Here is an 18,281-nt window from a genome sequence, read left to right as displayed (position 1 = left end):
CCGGCGACAGACGACGAGGTCGCCGCCGACAACAACCAGTCGCACCGCCGTCACCCTTATCTCCCTGACTCGACTCAGTAGTGACAACACCCAACAGACCCAACTCAGACGCACCGGCATCAACCGGCTCGACACAGCAAGTTCAAAGGCAGGGAAGAAATCAAAGCTTCAAAATCTATTTCTTCTTTTCAGTGAAATCCATGTTCTTGAGACAGTTCAAGTCTTGTTTAAAAGCATAAACAAAAGTTCCAGAATCCTCTTTTAATCAGGCTTCATATATATATATAGATGTACACAGATCATGAATGCATATATGTTTTCGTATAACAGTTATTGTAGATGAATGTGTGTATGGGTGTGATTCTTGATTGGGCAGCCGAAGTTTGTGTGTTCTGAAATTTGTGTGTTCTGAAAATAATAGAGAATATTGTAAAAACAAGTAGTGAAGTTTAAAGAAAATGAAACCTTAAAACTTTCGGTCGAGCTTGTCTGAACTTGGTTGATTTTGATGCAATATTCGGTAAAAGCTTGGTTCTTGAATCTAAAATATGGAATCTGAGTTTTTTTCTTGGCGAGAGAGTGTTGTGTGGGATGAAGGAGGACTTTGGCTGATGAGATAAAGAGTGAACCTTCTACTTCTTGCGAGAATGGGGTGAGTGAAATTGTGGGAGAGGTGGTGAATAATGCAATGTTGCTGCAAGCTCAATTTATAGGCAAACTTAGCCGTAATAGTTGAAGACAATGGCAGTAATAGTTGAAAACAATGCATCAACTTTTGACAATGAGATTATTTGCCGTAAATGCATGGAAATTGGCAAGAGCTGTGAATAGTAGCCTATGTGCTAGCCCATTTGACCAACAGCAAGAATAGATTTGCTGTCGTGTAGTTCAGTTTGGAGGGGAGTTGGTGGCTGCCAACTGCCAAGTGTGGCTAAAAGTTGAAAAAGCTAAATGTAGGAGCATGACTCTTGATGGGAGTCTAAGTGAGGTGAGTGATGATTTGACAATTAAAACTATCTCATAAAAGAATTGTATCTGTAAAATCTTTCAGGATTTGCTAATTAAAAATACTTAAATACTCAATTTAAATAAATATGCAATGCAAAAGAATTTAAATGATTAACTTTTACAAAGTTTTTTGTAAATCATTTTTGTTGGAATTAAAATAAACTCGTTTTTATTCACCAGCGTGAATCGTCTCATACTTCTAAGTTCAAAATTTACTCTAAATTTAGCTAGGAAAAAAAGCGGGGCGTTACATCCCTCCCTCCTTATAAAAATTTCGTCCTCGAAATTGCATATTTGGGGAAATCTGGTTTGGAGTACTAGACATTCACTATCAGTGCACCTACATAACTTGATGCTTATCACATTTTCTAATCATGAGAATGCTACGTCTCATGTCTCGAGAATTGTTGACAAACGAACTCATTCTAATCATACTATGCTTATCGTGATCAAAGAAGATCTTATTGGGACAACTATATAGTACGAGTTTATACATTGGGATGACTAAATTGACAATCACCGAGATCATAGTCATGTGGGCTGGCCAGACCCAGCACGGCGAGTCACTCAGTCAAATGGGAGCTTCGCTCCCAATCATGTCAACTTCTTATTTCTTATAAAGCTCTAAGTCAACTTCTAACTTAAAGCACTTACTTCTAAGTACTTCAATCATAATCATTGGTACCATATAGGTCCATTCTATGTCGTTCTAGCGGTGCTATCACGACTAACATTCTTAAGACATTCTTGGGTGGTTCTCAAACAGTTTGTAAAAGAATTCATCATTCTAATCATATAGGCAGTGAACCTAAAATGATAACATAAAGCTTTCTCATCATTCATTCATACATACATACATACATATATTTGTTTTCTTTGAAATTTTGAGTCATATGGACATTAAATGTCCCTTTCATGAAAAACTTTGCTTATGCCGAAAAGATTCAAGGAATCTAACTCGACCATACATACATACATACATTGATTCGTTAAGGGCTCGGGTTGTCCCAAACACGAAATACATTCATTGAGTCGTTATGGGTTCGGGTAGTCCCAAACATGACAAAAAGTATTCACATAGCATCGTAAACATAAGGCGCACATTTTCTTGAAAACTTTCATAACATCTGAAATACATATATGTATATTTTTGAAACTATTATCGTACCTTTGTTGTGGCAGTGTGACGGCGAGCTGAGGGCTACTGACATTCTTAGAAGTCTAGAGATACTATTCTAGACTCGACATCAAAAGCTTATGGTTATCAGAAACATGAAAGAAAACTCATGCTCTGATACCATTCTGTCACACCCCAATTCTTGAAAGAATAAATATAATCGAGGTATAAATAATTCATAGAAATAAACAAGGGAAATACCTTGTTAAAACCCGAAATAGGATAGAAAGTCAGGCTATGCCCCTTTGGATCACAAGTTTTGTTTCATGCTTCTGACAACCGACATTCATTGGCATAAATTTAGTAATGAAGAGTCTAAGCTCGGTCAAGTATATCATTTGAAATTTAACATGAAGATCTTAAGTTGGGAAAACAAAAGACTGATATGAGTAATTGCTACAGCGGAAGTCTAACATAGAAATTTATCTCTAGCCTCAGCTCCGTCCCGTCAGCACCGGCCAGCCAACCTGAAAACATTTGAAAGTATTTTTGGGCTAAGTACTAATGTACTTAGTGGGCATGCATTTTCATAAATATTTCATATTTTTGTAAAGACAGTTTATCCAATCATACTTGACATGACTTAGAAGGTTTTAAATTGAAAGAACTTCTAAGCATGTTAAAACATTTTTCATTTGTGCGCACATGTCACACTCCCTTTCTGTTACTCGCTGTGATCCCGGACCTTTTAGCCACCGACGGATCCATTTCTCCCATTGCACTTGCCCTGAGGACGTAACTCAGACAAGTTGAATTGACCTCGGGACGCTACCCAGGCAGGCCTTACATGATACATGCTCCGGAACACATCCAGCCAAGCACCCTTATAACGCCTCTTACATGAATTAGTGCCCGATGGAGATCAACCCACCGAAACAACTAACAAGTGTACACAATTCTCAAATAACGTGTTAGGCCATAAGAGAACCTCGATCGATCCATGAATTGCGAGCCTTAAACAGAGCAGAGTGCACATAAACATTTTATTGGATAAACAGTTTTCATTACATTAAATAAACAATTTGCATTTCATTGAAACATTTAGAGCTTAATAACTCAATCATACTTTGTACATTTGGAAAGTAAGCCCACCTGGATAGGCAAAGCCTGAAGATCATACACATAAAAACCTGTCTTGGGAAAGCAGCGTTAATCCCCCTGGTCACAAAGCCTACAAGAAATTCTATTCTTAATAGGTCTCCTTAATCTTATCTTAAATCATAGAGGACGTGCTAGACATTCTTTGATTCATCACGCCGAGTTCTCAAAATTTAATAAATAATTGAAAACATTTCTCTTGAGTTAAGAACACCAACAATATCCTTATTCGATTTTCATAAATAATTTGATTTAATGAAAACCAATTTAAATCATGAGTACTTTTATTTGCAAAAATGCATATGCAAATGCATGTCATGCTTAGCATATAATAAGTAATCACTTAAAATATGCACATAATAATAATATAATATTATTATGCAAATCATCTTTAAAATAATTAATCAAACTAATTATAGTCAAATTAATTAAATATTGCGTAGCCCATTTAAAATAATTAAATAAAAGACACTCTCCTATTTTTATAAAATTTCGTAGCCCAGTTTATTAAAAAGAGCAGTCCAGACTAATTAAAATCATTTAAACGAGCCCAACAAAAATAGCCCCAAAACTCAAGCCCAAACTGACTTAAGCCCATTCCCTTTCCTCTATATTTTCGGCCCAACAGAAAATAAAACAAATAAAATCGGCCCATACAAAAGCCCAATTGTCCAACTCCAAACCTAGCCCAACTCTCATCTTCTCCCCCTTATCAGTCACGCCTCCTTCCCCCCAACTCTCGACTGCTCCACCGTCTCTCTCTCCCTCTCGAAATCACCCCCTTCTCCCTCATCCTCACTCAGTAGAATCCCGCCGCCGCGGCTCCTTCCGGCGACAGCAGCCAAGCCACCATCACCGGCACTTTCTCAACTCTCTCTCCTCATCTTCTACCCCTGGCAACGGCAAGACGCCGGCGCCTCCCTCAAGTTCTCCGGCAACCGCCTCTCACTGGCTTTACAGCCGACGGCAGCAGCCCCGCCTTGCCTTCGCCGCCCTCCATCTCTCACTCACACCACAACAGCAAGACACTCAACACAAGTTTCTCCCTCGGCTCTCTTCTCAGGTTGACGGCAGCAAGGCCGCCGGCCGTCGCCCTTCAGCCCCCTGTTCTCTCAACCCTCTCATCTCTCTGCATACACCGGCGACAGACGACGAGGTCGCCGCCGACAACAACCAGTCGCACCGCCGTCACCCTTATCTCCCTGACTCGACTCAGTAGTGACAACACCCAACAGACCCAACTCAGACGCACCGGCATCAACCGGCTCGACACAGCAAGTTCAAAGGCAGGGAAGAAATCAAAGCTTCAAAATCTATTTCTTCTTTTCAGTGAAATCCATGTTCTTGAGACAGTTCAAGTCTTGTTTAAAAGCATAAACAAAAGTTCCAGAATCCTCTTTTAATCAGGCTTCATATATATATATAGATGTACACAGATCATGAATGCATATATGTTTTCGTATAACAGTTATTGTAGATGAATGTGTGTATGGGTGTGATCAGGGGCGGAGCCAGACTTCGAGTTCAGGGGGGTCCAATTTTTTTAATAAAATAAATAAATAAATAATAAAAAAAATTAAAAATAAATAATAATCACTAACACAACTATAATGTTATTTAAATTACATAACAAGTCAAATAAACAAAATAAACAATTTTTTTCAGAAATCATAACATTTCTCTCCTGTTTTTCATGTTCTGAAACCTCTGCATAATAGCTTCATTAGTAACATTTACAAACACATCCTTTTCGATGTAAGGTACTAAGCAATCGTTCAAAAAAATATCGTTTCATTTTCAGCTACTTCCTGTGAATAAAAAATAGTATATACATTTTACCAACAAATATATAAGGCAAATCACCAATCAAATGAAGGGGGATTGAACTCGGTAATTACAAGAATGCTCAATAATTCATTTGGGGGTGATTGACTTATTCATTTGGAAGCAAACAAACACGCAGGACGCAGCCCCAATTGTCAACATTCTGGTTTCTTAAGCATACAAACTTAGATTTTTAAAACCAACATGAAATTAAAGCAAAACATTTATATATACAATTGCAATGTCTACCCACTGACTCACTGACATTAGCCGACTCACACCTTCAAAATCAAAGCAAACTTTATAACTCAATCAATATCCAATTCTAATAACCATCGCTGACTCTATTTGCTCAAAGTAAAGCTATCAAATACCGAACTTTTAATCATCCACACACCACAAACCACAATGATTAAAGCCTAAACAATTAATTTATATACACAATTTAGTGATTTACCTTGTAGACAGACGGCGCACCGGAGAGAGATTGCCGACGACGGCGTCGACAGCCGCAGGCTGGCAGCAGCCGGTAGAGAAGTTGGAAAGCGGCGCGGCACCTGAGAATGGCGATTGAGAGAGGAAAGAAATAGGTTTAGTTATTTCTTCGAAGCAGCTGCGCAATGGAGAAGGGGAGGAGTTTCAGAGGTTAGGTTGAGAGCTGCGAAAATTAACCCTAAAATTGTTTTTTTTTAATTTTTATTAATATATATGAAATTACTAAAATACCCCTGCGAAAATTACCAAATTCCAGGGGGGTCCAGTGACCCCACTGCCCCCCCTGGCTCCGCCCCTGGGTGTGATTCTTGATTGGGCAGCCGAAGTTTGTGTGTTCTGAAATTTGTGTGTTCTGAAAATAATAGAGAATATTGTAAAAACAAGTAGTGAAGTTTAAAGAAATGAAACCTTAAAACTTTCGGTCGAGCTTGTCTGAACTTGGTTGATTTTGATGCAATATTCGGTAAAAGCTTGGTTCTTGAATCTAAAATATGGAATCTGAGTTTTTTTCTTGGCGAGAGAGTGTTGTGTGGGATGAAGGAGGACTTTGGCTGATGAGATAAAGAGTGAACCTTCTACTTCTTGCGAGAATGGGGTGAGTGAAATTGTGGGAGAGGTGGTGAATAATGCAATGTTGCTGCAAGCTCAATTTATAGGCAAACTTAGCCGTAATAGTTGAAGACAATGGCAGTAATAGTTGAAAACAATGCATCAACTATTGACAATGAGATTATTTGCCGTAAATGCATGGAAATTGGCAAGAGCTGTGAATAGTAGCCTATGTGCTAGCCCATTTGACCAACAGCAAGAATAGATTTGCTGTCGTGTAGTTCAGTTTGGAGGGGAGTTGGTGGCTGCCAACTGCCAAGTGTGGCTAAAAGTTGAAAAAGCTAAATGTAGGAGCATGGCTCTTGATGGGAGTCTAAGTGAGGTGAGTGATGATTTGACAATTAAAACTATCTCATAAAAGAATTGTATCTGTAAAATCTTTCAGGATTTGCTAATTAAAAATACTTAAATACTCAATTTAAATAAATATGCAATGCAAAAGAATTTAAATGATTAACTTTTACAAAGTTTTTTGTAAATCATTTTTGTTGGAATTAAAATAAACTCGTTTTTATTCACCAGCGTGAATCGTCTCATACTTCTAAGTTCAAAATTTACTCTAAATTTAGCTAGGAAAAAAAGCGGGGCGTTACAGTGGTCTTCAGCTTTCACCCGTGAAAAATTCTCGGGAGGTTTGCATGCTACATTTCGTAGTGAGGTTACCAATAAAGTCTTGAAAGAGTTGTACTCGACAACTTCCACGTTGCACGAATTTGTTGTTGGGTTTGAGAAGATGTAGAAATCGTGGCGAACTAGAGAGTTTGAAGAGGACGTTCTTTGTCGAGGCATGCCTGGTATGTTCGTGTCACACCCCAATTCTTGAAGGAATAAACTATAATTGGGGTACGACTAAAATCATATAAATGAACAAGGGAAGAACCTTGTGAAATTCAGATAATAGAATAAAAATGTTGGGCAATGCCCTTTGAATGAAGAAAGATAGAAATCAAGTGATACTAATCAATCAACAACATTCAAAGCCTTAGGATCACAAGTTCGGTTTCATGCTTCCGATAACCAACGTTAAATAACATAGAGCTAGAAGTTGAGAGTTTAAGCTCGATAAAAACATAATTCAGAATTTAACATAAAAGTCTTAAGTTGGAGAAACAAAAGACAAATAAAAGCTAGTGCAATAGCGGAAGACAAAATACGGAGTTGAACCCTAGCCTCAGCTCTGCCCCGTCATCACCAGCCATTAACCTGAAAACATTTGAAAGTAATTTTGGGCTAAGTACTAATGTACTTAGTGGGCTGCAACTTTTAAAGCATTTCATAATCTGAAGAACAGTTTATCCAATCTTACTGACATGACATAGAAGGTTTTAAAGAGAAATAACTTCTATGCATGTTAAAACATTTTCATATATATATACTTAATTATTTTGCGCGCGTTTGCACACTCCATTCTGTTACTCGCTGTGATCCCGGACCTCTAGCCACCGACGGATCTCTGTCTCCCGCTGACTTGAACTGAGGGCGTAACCCAGCCAAGTATAATAAACCTCGGAAATTAATCCAGACAGGCCTATCATTTCTATGCTCCGGAACACATCCCGTCGAGCACCCTTATAACGCCTCTGGTTAGTGCCCGATGGAGATCAACCCACCGAGTCAGCTAACAAGTGTACACAATTCTCAAACAACGTGTTAGGTCATAAGAGAACCTCAATTGATTAACTGTACGAGCCTTAAACATGGTAGAGTGCACAAAAATATTTTATTGGATAAACAGTTTATATTACACGAATATTTAAGCTCAATAGCTAAATCATACATTTGAAAAATAAGCCCACCTGTCTAGGCAAAGCCTGTCGTTTAACTTTATTTCTGAATCGGAATAGCAGTGCTAATCCTCCTGATGCTCAAAGCCTACAAGAAATCTATTCTCAATAGGTCTCCTTGAATTCTAATCTTAAGTCATGGTGTAGTGCTTAATATTCTATGATTCACTTAGCCGGGTTTTCAAAATTTAATGAATAAATAATTGAAAACATTTCTCTTGAGTTAAGAACACCAACAATATTCTTACTCATCTTTCTTTAATAATTGGAATTATAATAAAACCAATTAAATCATAAATATTCTTATTGCAAAATATAATGCAAATCATGTCATGCTTAGCATATAATAAGTAATTACTTAAAATATGCACATAATAATAATTTAATATTATTATAAAAATTTAAAATAATTAATCAAACTTAATAAGTCTAATTAATTAAATAGTGTAGTCCATTTTAAAATAAAGAAACTGCACAGCCCAATTAAATAAATTAGTAAAGGCCCAACAGATTTAATAATTAAAAGCCCAGCTGAAACAAAAATAAATAAAATTCTCGGCCCAAATACTCAGCCCAATTCGAAATTTCAAGCAAAGAAAATCGGCCCAACTCTCAATTAAAATCAACCCAATTCACAAGCCCACTGAAAATTAAATCAAAAAACCCAGCCCATTAAAAATCGGCCCAAACTCTAACCAAGCCCTAATCCACACTTATCCCCCTTTTCTTCCCCCCCCTTCAGCCGCTCACACACACACGCCTCTCTTGCCTCTCTCTTCTCTCCCTCTTCACGCCAAACCCGCCCCTTCTCTCCCCCGAATCTCCTCCGGCGGACAACGGCAGCCACCGCCGAATACGCCGCCACCCTTGACTCTCCTCTCCCTCAACTGCTCCATCTTGCCCTCGACTGCTCCATCTTGCCCGGCGACGAGCGCCGCCCGGAACTTCTCCCTCGTCTCCTGTCACTCCCGCCGCCGCAGCTACGCCGCCTGTTCCTACCCGACACCACCATCACCTTCTCCTTCTTCAGCCGACAGCGTGGCCGCCCTCGCTGTCCCGAGACAGAGAGCAGCGGTTGGTCGGACCGCCTGCCACCATCCCAGAGCCGGCGCTGCTGTTGCTGTACATCTTCTCCATCGCCGGCTGCCATCCCAGCCTCTCTCCGCCGCCGCGGCTCGGCCACCAACGAAGGACCACCCACCTCATCTCCCTCTGTACCCCCCTGTTCTCTCTCCTCCTTGGCAACGACGGAACGCCGCTGCCTCCCTCGGTCTCTCTCTCTCGACCTTCCGGCGACTGCAGCAGCGGTAAGCCGCCTCGCCGTTCTCCCTCACTGAACTCCGGCTGCCACGACCAGCAGCTGGTCGCCGCCGTCCACCCCAAGACTCACGCACACACACATCACACCAAGTTTGTTTTTGGTTGAAATCGCAATAGTTCGTTTAAAAAAATATGAACTTTATGATCTGCCATTATGTATATATATATATATGTATCATGTATGTATTTCTGTAAATGATGGGGTGAATTTATGAGAATGTTTCTCTGTCTTAGCTCGGTTGAGAGATGAAACCTTGTGAAATGATCTGTGCTTGCTGGTTTTTCTCTTGGTTTAATATTCAAGTCTTGCTTCTCTTGTCTTTAGTGGAAGAGATTCACTGAAATATATATCATGTTTAAAAGAACAGATGATGAAACATGAAAGAAATGGAGAATTGCCAAGTTCAAAACCTCAAACTTACATGTGTAGTTATCATAACGCTTAGGAAAGAGTTGAGAGCTGCTGAAAATTTTAGAGTTGTTATGTGTGGGTTGTGTCTGCTTGTGAAAGAAGAAAAATGATGAGCTTGTTGTTCTAAAGAATTGAAGAAGGGAAAAGCTCCACGGCTTGTGTGAAAGATTTGGCTGATTTGTTAGGTGTAGTGGAAAACTTGGCTGATTTGCTAAGTGGGATTTGACTGCATAAAAACAAAAATAAATGGAAACAAAAGAGAGTGGACAACTAAAGCAAAAGAAAGTGGAAGCAAATGAAAGTGGATGGCTAAAGCAAAAGAAATTGATTAGATATGAGATGATTTAATAGTCTGCATAATTACATGTATGCTAAAAATAATCATGATATAGGGTGGCTATTAGGAACATAGATAATATATCGGGACTGTAATAAATACTTCAAGGTTTGCTAAATAAATATTTCGTGAAAAATACTTGAATGCTAAATTAAATAAATATGCAATGCATATAAATTCAATAACTAATTTACAAATATTTTTGTAAATCATTTTTGTTGGAATTAAAATAAATTCATTTTCTTTTATCCAGCGTGAATCAACTTAATATCTAAGTTCAAAAATAAATTCTAAATTTAACTCAGGGAAACGGGGTATTACATCCCTCCCTCCTTAAAAAAATTTCGTCCCCGAAATTACATACCTTGATAATCTAGCTGGGGATACTTGTCTTTCATTGAATCTTCAAGTTCCCATGTGGCCTCTTCCATCCCGTGATGGTTCCACTTCACTTTAACGAGAACGATGTTCTTGTTACGTAAAACTTGAACCTTGCGATCAAGTATCTGGACTGGTTTTTCTTCATAACTTAAGTCCTGGGCTAGGACCACTTCATCATGCTTAATCACATGTTTTGGATCAAACACATACTTTCTTAACTGAGAGACATGAAACACATTGTGTACGTCTCCAATACTGGGCGGCAATGCCAACCTATAGGCTACAGGGCCTATCTTATCTAGGATCTCAAAAGGTCCTATAAAACGGGGTCGTAACTTGCCCCTCTTTCCGAAACGTATAACTCCCTTTGAGGGAGAAACTTTGAGGAAAACTCGATCCCCAACATTGAATTCTAACTCCGATCGGCGTTTATCGGCGTAAGACTTTTGTCTATCTTGAGCTTCTTTAATTCTTTGCTTGATGTGATCGACCTTCTCAACCATCTGTTGGACCAGTTCAGGACCTAACAACTTTCTCTCGCCCACTTCATCCCAGTAAAGTGGTGATCGACATTTTCGGCCATACAAAGCCTCATATGGAGCCATTCCAATTGTTGCTTGATAACTGTTGTTATAAGCAAATTCTACAAGAGGTAACAAATCCTCCCAACTTCCACCTTTGTCTGTGACAATCGTTCGCAGCATATCTTCTAGGATCTGAATCGTTCTTTCTGACTGCCCGTCAGTCTGAGGGTGGTACGCTGTGCTGAAATTTAGCTGAGTGCCCATTGCTTCTTGTAAACTTTTCCAGAAACGCGATGTGAATCTGGTGTCACGATCTGATGTGATAGATACAGGTACACCATGAAGGCGTACTATCTCTCTGACATATAACTTTGCAAGTTTCTCCAATCCAAAAGTCATTTGAATTGGCAGAAAGTGCGCTGACTTTGATAATCGGTCCACTATGACCCAAATAGCAGTGTTTCCACGTGCCGACCTCGGTAGGCTCACTACGAAGTCCATGTTAATGTGCTCCCACTTTCACTCAGGGATAGGTAGTGGTTGCAGCATTCCATACGGCCTCTGATGCACGGCCTTCACTTGTTGACAAGCGAGACATCGCTCTACAAACAACGCTACATCTCTTTTCATTCCTTTCCACCAGAAAATTTTCTTCAAATCCTGATACATCTTTGTGCTGCCTGGATGTGCAGTGTAAGGAGTATCATGAGCCTCGCTCATAATCTCATTCTTTAATTCTTCTTTGTGTGGCACACACAATCTTTCACCAACCATAAGTGCATTATCCTTTGCTTCAGTGAATCCTTTCGTTTCATTCGTTCTTGCAGCTAGACGCATCTTCTCCAAGAACCAATCTTCTCTTTGTGCTTGCACAATTCTTTCCCTCAAATCAGGTTTAGCTATCAATGCAGCAACACAACCCGATACTGTGTCTGGAGGATGAACAATTTCCAAACTGAGTGAGGCGAAGTCACGGATCAGTTCCTTCTGCTGGGTGATGAAATACCCTAGCTTAGCCTTCGTCTTTCGACTCAGTGCGTCAGCTACTACATTCGCTTTTCCTGGATGATAACTGATGGTGCAATCGTAATCCTTTACTAATTCGAGCCATCTTCGTTGTCTCATGTTCAAATCCTTTTGCTCGAAGAAGTATTTCAAACTCTTATGATCTGTAAAGATCTCACACTTTACTCCATAGAGGTAGTGTCTCCAAATCTTCAGCGCGTGCACGACGGCTGCTAGTTCTAAATCATGAGTAGGGTACTTCAGCTCATGGGGCTTCAATTGACGAGACGCGTATGCTATCACTTTCTGATTTTGCATCAACACGCAACCCAATCCTAGTTTCGAGGCATCAGTATACACCACGAATTCTTCATTCTCTTCTGGTATTGCTAACACTGGTGCAGTAGTCAGCCTAGTCTTCAGCTCCTTAAAACTTTGTTCGCACGCTTCAGACCAAACGTATTTAGTCCCCTTTTTCAAAAGCTGAGTCATTGGCCTAGCCAATTTCGAGAATCCTTCGATGAATCTTCTGTAGTAACCTGCTAGACCGAGGAAACTCCTGATCTCATTGACATTTGATGGTGTCTTCCATTCCTTGACTGCTTCGACCTTAGCGGGGTCTACTTTGATTCCTTCAGTCGACACGATGTGACCGAGAAACATCACTTCTCTCAACCAAAACTCGCATTTGCTGAATTTAGCAAACAATTTCTCATTACGCAGGGTTTCGAGTACGATACGCAAGTGCTCCTGGTGTTGTTCTTCAGTCTTAGAGTAGATGAGGATGTCGTCAATAAACACTAAGATAAAAGTATCGAGATATTGATGGAACACTCGGTTCATCAAATCCATGAAAACGGCTGGGGCATTCGTTAATCCAAAGGGCATCACTGTGAACTCGTAATGTCCGTAACGCGTTCGAAATGCTGTCTTTGGAATGTCTTCTCTTTTCATCTTGAGTTGATGGTAACCAGATCTTAGATCAATCTTGGAAAACACACCGGCTCCTTTCAACTGATCAAACAAGTCGTCAATCCTTGGAAGAGGATATCTATTCTTTATCGTGAGCTTGTTTAATTCTCTATAATCGATACACATCCTTAGTGAACCATCTTTTTTCTTGACGAATAAGACTGGTGCTCCCCACGGTGATACGCTAGGCTGTATGAAACCTAGATCCAACAGTTCTTGTAGTTGCACTTTCAATTCTTGTAACTCTGGCGGGGCCATTCTGTATGGTGCCTTTGACACTGGTGCTGCCTCGGGTTCTAGATCAATCGTGAATTCTAGTTGTCTGTTCGGTGGCATACCGGGCAATTCTTCGGGAAAAACATCTTTGAATTCTCGCACCACTGGAACTTCTTCGATCGTTTTCTTTACTTCATGCTCTCCTGTCAAACTGACCAGAAAAGCCTGACATTCTCCCGTTCTCATTATCTTTGTGGCCTTCATCGCCGAAATCACTGGTACTCTTCCTCCCATTCTTATGCCATGAAAACTTGCCTTCTCCTTTCCAGCGGATTGGAAAGAGATCTTTCTCTCGCTACACAGTATCGTGGCACCGACTTGAGTAAGCCAGTTCATCCCTAGGATTATGTCAAACTCTATCATAGTGATGACATACAAATTTGCCTTAAATGTTTCAGCACCTATGTTCAGCTCTAAGTTCGAGATAATGTCCTTAGCAGCCAATCTTCCACCACCAGGGGTGCTAACTTCTAAAGTTGTCTCAGCCAATTGTGGAGTCAATTCTAATCTCTTACAAGCAGCATGTGAAATGAAAGAGTGGGACGCTCCAGTATCAAACAAAGCTATAATCGGCACGTCAAAAACATTAATCATACCTGCCAAGTTTCCTTGGTTTCCCGCTGCTTGTTTTTTGTTAAGGGCATAGGCCCTAGCATTCTGTGGCTGTCCCCGTTGTCCTCCAGGACCCTGATTTTGTCGCTGTTGATTTCTGGGGTTTTGCTGTTGAGGTGCTCCTCCGTTCTTCTTCGGACATACTGAAGCATAGTGCCCAGTTTCCCCACATCTATAGCATATATTCATTCCTTTCAGGCATTCCCCTGAATGAGGTCGCTGACACTTTGGGCATAGTGGTCGTCCCATTGCTTGCGGCTGTTGGTTCTGACGCTGATTCTGATTTTGGTTAGCAACCCATGGTTTCTTCCCATTTCCATTTCCAGGGTTTCCTCCAGTTCCTTCGTTCCACTTTCTTTTTCCTTTACCACCATCTTGAGGTGGTACAAATCCAGACTGTCCCGGAGCTTTCCCTTTTTCCTTTGGTAGCAATGACTCAATGGTAAGAGCCCTGCTCAAAGTTTGTGCGTAGGTGAGACCTCCCTGGCTTGCTAGGGAGATTGATATCTCGTGGCGCAGTCCATTCCTGAATTTTTCTGCACGCTTCTCATCAGTGTCCACCAGCGTCGGAGCATATCTTGATAGCTGATTGAAGGCTCTATCGTACTCAGTAACTGTCCCAGCCCTCTGCTTCAGATTCCAGAACTTATTCTGCTTCTTCTGTCTATAGCATCCCGGTATGTATTTCTCATATAATTCAGTCTTGAAATCTTCCCAAGTGAAATTTTCCCACTGTTCCTCAGTCATTGTGCGCCTCACCGATTCCCACCAGAAGTCGGCTTCGTCCACCAGTTGGTAGGTTGCACAAGTTACTTTGTCTTCGTCATCGCAACGGATGTAGTTAAAGATACGCTCTATGGCCCTAACCCACTTTTCGGCGTCTGTTGGATCGCCCAGCCCGTCAAATGTTGGAGGTTTTTCCTTGCGAAACTTCTCTTCAGCAGTACGATTTGGTGCTACTTGTTGGATTGGCTCTTCAGGGATGAATCCCCTGCCGCGTCCACGACCACGACCACGTCCTCGTCCCCTACCGCGTCTTCTTGGTGCGTCTTCCATTCTGATTTACGAACGAAAATAACACAAAAGTGAGACTTATTCTGCATGCATGCATACATATATACATACATAGATATACTTAAGGTATATTACTTCTATAGTGTAACCCTATGAAAGGCTAACTCTATGGGGAAACTGATCTATCTGGGTGGAATACTCAAGTGAATCCTTAATCTTATCTCATTGCTTCTACGTTATAACATATCTATGTTAAACGTTTCTATCTTACCAGTCCTTACTTAAATCGATCAAGCGGGGCTATCACGACTAACATTCCCAAGACATTCGTGGGTGGTACTCAAACAGTTGTAAGAGTTCTTATTATTCTGATCGTATAGGCAGTGAACCTAAAACAATAACATAACTTTCTTATTCGTTCATTCTCTTTGAAACCTGAAACATGTGGACATTTAATGTCACATGAAACTTTTCTATTGCCGGAAAGATTCAAAGAATCTAACTCGACCATACATCTGGTATTCGTGAAAAGCTCGATAGTCCTAAACACGACTTTACTTCATTTTATCGTTAAGGGCTCGGGTTGTCCCAAACACGATACTGACTTATCTTATCGTTAAGGGCTCGGGTTGTCCCAAACACGATACTGACTTATCTTATCGTTAAGGGCTCGGGTTGTTCCAAACACGATACTTAGCTGGTTATATGAGTCGGAGACTCAAAATAACAATATGAAAGCAATTAGCAATTCATAACTTATAGCATATGGAAAGCGTTAAGCAATTCACATAGCATCATTTACTGAAGCGCGCACTTCTTGAAAACTCTAAAACATTTAATAACTTTGAAACTTTTATCGTACCTTTTTCCTGCGGCAGTGTGACGGCGAGCTGAGGTTCAACAACTTTCTTAGAAGTCTAGAGGTACTATTCTAGACTCGACATTTAAAAACTTATGGTTATCAGAAACATGAAAGAAAACTCATGCTCTGATACCATTCTGTCACACCCCAATTCTTGAAGGAATAAACTATAACTGGGGTACGACTAAAATCATATAAATGAACAAGGGAAGAACCTTGTGAAATTCAGATAATAGAATAAAAATGTTGGGCAATGCCCTTTGAATGAAGAAAGATAGAAATCAAGTGATACTAATCAATCAACAACATTCAAAGCCTTAGGATCACAAGTTCGGTTTCATGCTTCCGATAACCAACGTTAAATAACATAGAGCTAGAAGTTGAGAGTTTAAGCTCGATAAAAACATAATTCAGAATTTAACATAAAAGTCTTAAGTTGGAGAAACAAAAGACAAATAAAAGCTAGTGCAATAGCGGAAGACAAAATACGGAGTTGAACCCTAGCCTCAGCTCTGCCCCGTCATCACCAGCCATTAACCTGAAAACATTTGAAAGTAATTTTGGGCTAAGTACTAATGTACTTAGTGGGCTGCAACTTTTAAAGCATTTCATAATCTGAAGAACAGTTTATCCAATCTTACTGACATGACATAGAAGGTTTTAAAGAGAAATAACTTCTATGCATGTTAAAACATTTTCATATATATATACTTAATTATTTTGCGCGCGTTTGCACACTCCATTCTGTTACTCGCTGTGATCCCGGACCTCTAGCCACCGACGGATCTCTGTCTCCCGCTGACTTGAACTGAGGGCGTAACCCAGCCAAGTATAATAAACCTCGGAAATTAATCCAGACAGGCCTATCATTTCTATGCTCCGGAACACATCCCGTCGAGCACCCTTATAACGCATCTGGTTAGTGCCCGATGGAGATCAACCCACCGAGTCAGCTAACAAGTGTACACAATTCTCAAACAACGTGTTAGGTCATAAGAGAACCTCAATTGATTAACTGTACGAGCCTTAAACATGGTAGAGTGCACAAAAATATTTTATTGGATAAACAGTTTATATTACACGAATATTTAAGCTCAATAGCTAAATCATACATTTGAAAAATAAGCCCACCTGTCTAGGCAAAGCCTGTCGTTTAACTTTATTTCTGAATCGGAATAGCAGTGTTAATCCTCCTGATGCTCAAAGCCTACAAGAAATCTATTCTCAATAGGTCTCCTTGAATTCTAATCTTAAGTCATGGTGTAGTGCTTAATATTCTATGATTCACTTAGCCGGGTTTTCAAAATTTAATGAATAAATAATTGAAAACATTTCTCTTGAGTTAAGAACACCAACAATATTCTTACTCATCTTTCTTTAATAATTGGAATTATAATAAAACCAATTAAATCATAAATATTCTTATTGCAAAATATAATGCAAATCATGTCATGCTTAGCATATAATAAGTAATTACTTAAAATATGCACATAATAATAATTTAATATTATTATAAAAATTTAAAATAATTAATCAAACTTAATAAGTCTAATTAATTAAATAGTGTAGTCCATTTTAAAATAAAGAAACTGCACAGCCCAATTAAATAAATTAGTAAAGGCCCAACAGATTTAATAATTAAAAGCCCAGCTGAAACAAAAATAAATAAAATTCTCGGCCCAAATACTCAGCCCAATTCGAAATTTCAAGCAAAGAAAATCGGCCCAACTCTCAATTAAAATCAACCCAATTCACAAGCCCACTGAAAATTAAATCAAAAAACCCAGCCCATTAAAAATCGGCCCAAACTCTAACCAAGCCCTAATCCACACTTATCCCCCTTTTCTTCCCCCCCCTTCAGCCGCTCACACACACACGCCTCTCTTGCCTCTCTCTTCTCTCCCTCTTCACGCCAAACCCGCCCCTTCTCTCCCCCGAATCTCCTCCGGCGGACAACGGCAGCCACCGCCGAATACGCCGCCACCCTTGACTCTCCTCTCCCTCAACTGCTCCATCTTGCCCTCGACTGCTCCATCTTGCCCGGCGACGAGCGCCGCCCGGAACTTCTCCCTCGTCTCCTGTCACTCCCGCCGCCGCAGCTACGCCGCCTGTTCCTACCCGACACCACCATCACCTTCTCCTTCTTCAGCCGACAGCGTGGCCGCCCTCGCTGCCCCGAGACAGAGAGCAGCGGTTGGTCGGACCGCCTGCCACCATCCCAGAGCCGGCGCTGCTGTTGCTGTACATCTTCTCCATCGCCGGCTGCCATCCCAGCCTCTCTCCGCCGCCGCGGCTCGGCCACCAACGAAGGACCACCCACCTCATCTCCCTCTGTACCCCCCTGTTCTCTCTCCTCCTTGGCAACGACGGAACGCCGCTGCCTCCCTCGGTCTCTCTCTCTCGACCTTCCGGCGACTGCAGCAGCGGTAAGCCGCCTCGCCGTTCTCCCTCACTGAACTCCGGCTGCCACGACCAGCAGCTGGTCGCCGCCGTCCACCCCAAGACTCACGCACACACACATCACACCAAGTTTGTTTTTGGTTGAAATCGCAATAGTTCGTTTAAAAAAAT

At 40.6% G+C, this 18,281-nt stretch overlaps 3 long non-coding RNA genes across 4 annotated transcripts; all 3 read right to left on the bottom strand.

Annotated features, from left to right (window-relative positions):
• Window positions 1-4,859: 4,859 nt before the first annotated feature.
• Window positions 4,860-5,891, bottom strand: LOC130996102 (uncharacterized). Its single transcript, XR_009092382.1, has 2 exons — window positions 5,565-5,891; window positions 4,860-5,091 (listed from the first exon to the last, which is right to left on the bottom strand). It is a non-coding gene; the product is annotated as an uncharacterized LOC130996102 (long non-coding RNA).
• Window positions 5,892-7,109: 1,218 nt separating this feature from the next.
• LOC130996113 (uncharacterized) lies at window positions 7,110-10,055 on the bottom strand. 2 transcript variants are annotated; one of them, XR_009092394.1, is made up of 3 exons: window positions 9,738-10,055; window positions 8,008-8,083; window positions 7,110-7,414 (listed from the first exon to the last, which is right to left on the bottom strand). It is a non-coding gene; the product is annotated as an uncharacterized LOC130996113 (long non-coding RNA). The 2 variants fall into 2 exon arrangements; XR_009092393.1 differs by lacking the exon at window positions 9,738-10,055 and having other exon boundaries at window positions 8,008-9,210.
• Window positions 10,056-15,943: 5,888 nt separating this feature from the next.
• Window positions 15,944-16,902, bottom strand: LOC130996117 (uncharacterized). The gene is made up of 2 exons (XR_009092398.1): window positions 16,842-16,902; window positions 15,944-16,248 (listed from the first exon to the last, which is right to left on the bottom strand). It is a non-coding gene; the product is annotated as an uncharacterized LOC130996117 (long non-coding RNA).
• Window positions 16,903-18,281: the final 1,379 nt, after the last annotated feature.

The sequence above is a fragment of the Salvia miltiorrhiza genome, chromosome 7 (assembly GCF_028751815.1).
Source record: "Salvia miltiorrhiza cultivar Shanhuang (shh) chromosome 7, IMPLAD_Smil_shh, whole genome shotgun sequence".
Classification (NCBI taxonomy): domain Eukaryota; kingdom Viridiplantae; phylum Streptophyta; class Magnoliopsida; order Lamiales; family Lamiaceae; genus Salvia; species Salvia miltiorrhiza.
The sequence above is the reverse complement of the archived record's forward strand: the minus strand, read 5'-3'. Positions and strand labels throughout refer to the sequence as shown.